General features: G+C 39.5%; 1 protein-coding gene across 5 annotated transcripts in view; it reads left to right on the forward strand.

Moving 5' to 3' along the window:
- Nucleotides 1–7082, forward strand: part of ATXN7 (ataxin 7) — a 174239-nt gene that overhangs the window by 25758 nt on the left and 141399 nt on the right. For 4 of the 5 annotated variants that reach the window (XM_072989355.2, XM_072989356.2, XM_078388840.1 and 1 more), the window contains exon 2: nucleotides 1172–1263. The exons of the other annotated variant lie outside the window; for it this stretch is intronic. The gene's annotated coding sequence lies outside the window, so the exon portion shown is untranslated. The remainder of the gene's footprint in view (nucleotides 1–1171; nucleotides 1264–7082) is intronic. 5 annotated transcript variants of the gene reach the window in all.

Genomic DNA, 7082 nt, shown 5'->3' on the forward strand with positions numbered 1-7082 from the left:
CCCAGTTCTTCTGTGAAATTGTTGGTTGCATTCATTCCTATTTTTGAAAAATAATCAAGGCTAACAGAATAACATAACATTCAACTTTATACTTGGTCTTTGCACATAGACTTTGGTACGAAATGTAAATAAAATACACATTTTATCATTTTCTTACTCATTAATACTCAGTCCTCATGAAAATTGTCTCAGGAACTCTTCAGTTATTGTTTGGAAATTAGTAAATGAACAAAGTTTATTCCTTGAGTTAATGGTACAGTAGTGACATGTATACTTATTTATTTGTTGATGCAGGCAGGCAGCATGGTTGTTTATGTACTTCGAGCTGTATTTATTTAAACATCAGAATTTCTTTGTGCAAATACATTTTATTATTACATTAACAATTCTGTCTACTTTTGGAGATTATCAGAAGTTAAAAGGAAAATTACTGCAGATGGAGATGAACCTCATATAGACAATAGCCGGTGATTGACTGTTGGGGCAGAAATAAGAAGCCTGGATGTCTGTGTGCTGTAATTATGCTCAGAAAGAAACATCAAATGAGAAGTCAGATACTAGCGCGAATGTTTTGAGTGCACTTTATTTGGGAAAGAGTTTGTTCTACAGGTTGTTCATTAGCAGGACATTGAGATAGTCACATTAAAGATACTGAAAGTCAGCAGTTGACAGTCAAGTGCTATAACTATAAATTAAAGATTCCAGTATTGTTTATTTGTTGGACTACTTCTGGGAGTTTGCTGACATTCTGTCATCATAAATTAGAGCATTTCCAGAAAACATTTTGTATATCATTAGAACAGTTCATCTAAAAGAAAATAAAGAATAGTTTGTAGCACTAAGGGCATGACTTTTCTGGTATCCTCAGGAGCACAAAATTATTGCTTTTTGAAAAATTACATCTTAAAAAACCCTAATTATTCTAGTTCACTTTTTAAATAAATGTTTTAAAAATCTAATTACTTTATATGTAATGCTTTTTGGTCATATACTGAAACAGTCATTTTTGGAGCTCAGGTTCAGACAGTTATATCCCAGTAAATGTGAGCTCTTATTAAATGACTTGAATAGATCAGGGTAGTTTCAATTAATTTTTTTCCCCACTTCTGCCAGGTAAGATGGCAAGATCTTATTACTGTAATAGTAACTGTTACCACATGTTTCATTACAGATTTATTCAATCATAGAAGTGAGGAAACTTCCACAGTACAGACAGACGATGATCAATTGATAAACCAACCCTGAGTTTGCCAGATTTTTAAGGTACTGTGACCTACTAACCTATATATATTCTTCAGATATTGGATCTGTACTACAGATAGAAGGCTGGCTGAATACTACTGTAGCTCGGTGAATTAGTGTTTGGTTGTGGAGCCATCGGTTGGGAGTTCCATGTTCCACTGTGCATCCCAGAAAATCCAGCCTGTGTGACCCTGGGCAAGCTGCAGAGTCCCAGGATGTCCTAGGAAGATGGTAAACCACTTCTGAGTACAGTGGGGTCTCTACTTAAGAACTTAATCTGTATTGGAAGGTGGTTCTCAAGTTGAAAAGTTCTTATGTTGAATCTGCATTTCCCATAGGAATGCATTGAAAACCATTTAATCTGTATCTGCTCTTTTCTGTCCATAGAAACTGCAGTGGAACCTCTACTTAAGAACTTAATCCATTTTGGAATGGTGTTCTTAAGTTGAAACGTTCTTAAGTTGAAGCAAAATTTCCCATAGGAATGGACTGAAAACCAATTAATCCGTTCTGGCTGTTTTTTTGTTATATAGAGGTGCGTTCGTACATTGAAGCATTAGTTCCCATAGGAACTAATGCAAAGCTGGTTAATACGTACTCTACCACTAGGGGGAGAATTTTTTTTAACCTAAGATGACCTAAGGTTAAAAAAAGAGCAGGAAAGTTTTTTTTTCCTGTTCTTATCTTGGATTTCTGTTCTCAAGTAGAAGCAAAATTTAGCAAATGGAGCTGTTCTTAAGTTGGATTGTTCTTAAGTAGAGACGTTCTTAAGTAGAGACCCCACTGTACTCTCTACCTAGAAAACTCTGAAAAGGGTTGCCATAAGTTAGAATAGACTTGATGGCATAACATAAGCGATACTGAGACACAAAAGAGAGCAAGACAAAGAAAAAGATAGACAAACAGGTGGTCACAAAATGTGTGATAATATTGAGAGCAACTAGCCCTGAAATAATCTTTTGTGAGATGAGGATTTATGTACAACCCAGAAATTCTTTCATCAGATTCACCACAGTGATGTGCTTCTAAAGGTTGTTAAATGAAACATGTGTCTTTATCTAAGATGGATAATACTGATTCAAGGAAAACGTTTGTTCTGTGTCCCCCTTTTTTTTTGTTTTTAAAGAAGAAGGAGGCACTTATTCAAACAAACAAAAAGGAGTTTGGGATTTTATAAACTACAGCAACATTGCTCCAGAGAAATATGATGGTAACAAAATGGGATATATATTTAGGTATGAACACTGAATTATATCCAGAATAGAATAGGGATATACATATTTATTTCATCCTCAGGCATGACAATGAAAAGTTAGATGTTTTTTCACTATTTCTCAAAGTGGCAAAAAGCATAATAATCTTGAAAAAGAAATTATTTTCTGCCTAAAAATGCAGGTTATCAGAGCAAAACACTGTGTCTTTTGTCAGTGTTGATAGTTTTAAAGAAAACTGTCCTTTTTGCTCTATGAAGAACTAAAAATCTCTCAGTGGTTGAATTTTGCAAGCCGTCTTGAGACACATTTTTCTATCAAGGATAAGAAAATCTGAGAGTATTTATTACATCTTTAGGAGAAAAGGACTATCCCTAGTGTGGTTACTCAAGACTGGTCTACATTATGAACTGATGCTTGGACTACCATGGTCCACCAACAGTTATTAAATCTATGAAAAATGAGTGTGGAAGATTGAAAACAAAAGTTGAAGTTAAAATTCAGTGACTTGATGTCAGGTGACCCCACGTGTATCCCAAGTTGGTGAGAACATTAATACATTAAGAACATTGCTGGCTCAGATGAAGACCCACCAGCTTTAGCACGCACTTAACCAATGAGCCAACTTTCTAGGGTCTGCCTCACAGTCCCAGCTGGCTTCAGAGCATACCCTTCCTAGAGCAAACTATAATCTAACATTGGGATGTTATCCAAGCATGGGCAGCTGTGGCCAAGCTATCCTGGTACAGGAGCAGCTGTATCCAGTGAACCAACCTGAGATGGGTATAAACAGTCCTGGCCCCTCTAGTGGCAGCTCTGAGATTATGTATCTGTTCTATTTGGGATAGTGCTACCCCATGCAAACCCGTCTGTGGCTTTCTTGAGACACATCTCTTCTGCTGGGGCCTAGTACTTGTGCTGCAATTGGTAAAATATAATTTCCCCCAGCGCTGGCATCTTTACATCAGTGGTACTCATTATATAAAGCCAATGATATTTCCAGAATGCATACCTCTTGCATCTAATCAATGAACACAGAGAAGAGATTATCAACATCCAACAGGATTCATCACCTCTCTCTCCCTTATGTTGGGTCATGGAACATAGAAGACATCTTTATAGCAATGTCTAAGCATAGTATGCCACCTCACATTTGTCCCTCTGGGCAGTATTATCTACTCTGACTCACATCTTCCCAGGACTCAGGCGGAAATGTCCTAGGCTGTAAGTAGACATACAGGGACTTTTCTACATAAAAAGCACACACTCTGTCAGTAAGCTACGGCTTCCTCCTCTATGAAATTTTATCCTACTGCCATTGCAGGATTAGGCATAGTGCGAGTTACAGGGCTAGGAAGGAAAGCTTTGCCATTAGAAAGCTTTGCCTTCTTAGAAATGACGGGCTAAAGAAGCACTGCAAGTAATGTATGGCATCTTTTCTCAAAAACATAATATGTAAAAACTGCCAAGTGTGGAAATCAGAAATATTACCTCAGTGATCTCTGTGGCAGGCCAGTAGAAAACAAGAATGCACTGCGCAGTCCTAAACTATTTCAGGTTCTGCTCACCATTGGTTGCAACCATTCTTGACTTTCTCATGAATATACAGCCTTTCAGAGGAATAAAGATCTCCATATCTAGTTTGCATACTTTTTGGTTAATATTGATATGGTATTAGATAGCATTCAGTCACTGTTATTCTAGACTCATGATCATCTTTCCCTCTGATTTGTTCCTGACATATAGAATATAGTTTATTATAGTTAAAATATCTTTTTTCTGTAATAACTATTTATGCTTTGGCATATACTTTGCATTACCCAGTGTATAAAGGGTTGTGTTTTGTATATAGCATGTATTCTTGAAGACTTTCACAGCCGGGATCTGATGGTTGTTGTGCAGGGGTCTCAAACATGCAGCCGCCGGATGATAGTTTGCAGCCCCCGCCTTGCCTCCCCCCTCCAAAGTGCCCACGCATCCTGGCTGTCAAGAGTAAAAAAAAGTCTGGGCTTGCCTCGCAAAGTTTGCTCTTCTGTCATGGTGGGGGTAGCTGCTGCTGCTGGGTGCAACTTTTCTAGAGGGGGGCCCTCAGAGGAAGGTTGCCAGACCTCCGTGTGTGTGTGTGCTTGTGCGTGCGCACCGGTGGGGAGGCCATTCTGTTTAATTTCGTGTGTATCGATGGGAGCTTTTCTCCTTTGGCAAGGCGATTCTGTGAGGGTTTTTTAAAAAAATATATGTCGTGCCCTCCTCCCCCCCCCCCCCCGGCTAGGCGGTCGCTGGCGCTCCCTCCCTTCTCCACTTCTTTGTCCTGCTGCTGTTGCTACTGCTGGTAGTGAAGAAGGAGCTGGAGGAGGTCGTGGCTGGTGACGAGGGCTTGCGCGACCCCCCTCCTCCTCCTTGGAGCCCCAGCCGGGCTAAGGATACTCCTGGGCGGGTTCCTCGGGTTCTTGCTCCGCTTGTCGGAAAATCTGATGCGGCCCAGCCTCACCCAGACTCTGCTTCGAGCGGCCCCCCAAGTAAATTGAGTTTGAGACCCCTGTTGTTGTGGGTTTTTCGGGTTCTTTGGCCGTGTTCTGAAGGTTGTTCTTCGACATTTCGCCAGTCTCTGTGGCCGGCATCTTCAGAGGACTGGAGTAGGAATTCTGTCCATGCTCTGTTCATGCTCTGTCAGAGCATGGACAGAGCATGGACAGAGTTCCTATTCCAGTCCTCTGAAGATGCCGGCCACAGAGACTGGCGAAATGTCAGGAAGAACAACCTTTAGAACACGGCCAAAGAGCCCAAAAAACCCACAACAATGACCTATAGCGTGTTTACGTGACAATATCATAATATATGTTCTCCCCACCCCTTAAACATGTATTGCCATGAAACTAAGCAGAAAAGTTACTTTGGAGCTCTCCACAGTTTTAGGAAAGGTTATGAATAGAATATATCATAGTAGAATATATCTGAGTAGAACACTCAAACAGTGTATGCATTGCAGAAACATTTTGTGAATTAGAAATATAATTGTGTTCACTCAATATCTTTATACACACACAAAAGGAAGTATATGACAATAACAATAAACTGTGGACTGTGCACTGTACATCTGCAGTGGCTCTTCTGAATGGTTCATAAGAGCTTTGCCTTGTCATTTGGAGAATTTTGCCAAAACCTCAGAAGTTTTAGGGAGGTAGAAATACAAATTTTCAAGGTAATTGTTATTATTTCTTTTTTTGTAGATAGATGAAAGGGTGGCCTACCATTGAACTAGTTACCAGGAATGAACTCACCAAGGAAGGACCCACTGAACTAGTTATTCTTGTTACTCTTTCAGATTTCTTAAATATTCCAGAGGGCTAACATAGATAACAGTATAATATAATATTATATGATGACAAGTTAAAATAACATTGGCAAAATATTAAAACTTCATTTGGCTTCTCCATTAATTTGTATACCAGCCGCACCAAACTAGATCAAATGAAAGAATTTATTAGAAGACATGATTTTATTCACTGCAAACTTGATTTTGGGGAAAGAGAATTCCACAGATAAGGGCAGTCATTGAGAAACAGTCACCTCTTAAATACACTGCATGGACAACATTTTAACATGTAATAGACCTTTGTAATCATCCAGTTTCTTTAGTGCTGGTATAAAGTGGCACCTTCTGCAGTGTCTGTTGAGAAGTATGCATCTTTATTCCACTTACTGGGTTGGTACGGCTTTCATGTTGTTTCATGTTGTTATGCAGGGCTCTGTTTATGTCACAGTTAACTAAAGTGGTGACATAAGTTTAGATTGCCACACTTTTTATCTTTTTTTATACATAAAAGTATTTTCAAACTTACTAAACTTTTCTTGGCATTTTGCCACTGGGAGCACATTCTCATGCATCATTTCTGATTGTTTTCAGTTATACTACAGATTACCTTGGTTTTTCCAGAGAAACATTTAGACCACTATTCTCTTTGCTTCTACTGCTTGTTCTTGTGTTTCTATGGATGTTGAGCCAAGGGGTATTCATAATTCACTTGGACAAGTGGAAGGTTCCGTTGTTCTAAATGGAGCAGTTTCTGCCTATATGACAGGAAGCTGAGGTTAATGAGGGAGCACTGTCGACAGAATATTACGCTCTGTGTGCTCTGAAGAGGATACTGGCTATAGTCTTATAAATGTACATGATCCTTCTCCAATCTAATGCCCTCTAGAGGTACTCAGTAAGAACTGCTGTAATAATCCAGCCAGCATTGTCCATGGTGTTTGTAAATTACCGTGTTCTAAGATAAACATTTGTGGATAACACCTGGTTGGGGAAAGTGGTCAACATTTTCATATGTATGGCTTCTACATGTCTTTAAAATCAAATTGCCAAAATTGCAATGTTCTTTTGGTCACATGTGCTTAACGAGTTAATACCAGTGCTATTGTTTCATATACAGTGGTGCCTCGCATAACGATCGCTCCGTTTAGCGATGAAATCGCTTTGCGATGGACTTTTTGCCATCGCAAGAGCGATCGTTTTGCGATGGCCCCTATGGGGAAATTTCACTTTGCGATGATCGCGGGGGAGCACTCCCCCACGATCATCGCAAAGGCCCTGCTGGTCAGCTGTTCCAAAAAACGGGCTTTGCACTGCTC

This window comes from Pogona vitticeps, chromosome 2 (genome assembly GCF_051106095.1).
Source record: "Pogona vitticeps strain Pit_001003342236 chromosome 2, PviZW2.1, whole genome shotgun sequence".
Classification (NCBI taxonomy): Eukaryota; Metazoa; Chordata; class Lepidosauria; order Squamata; family Agamidae; genus Pogona; species Pogona vitticeps.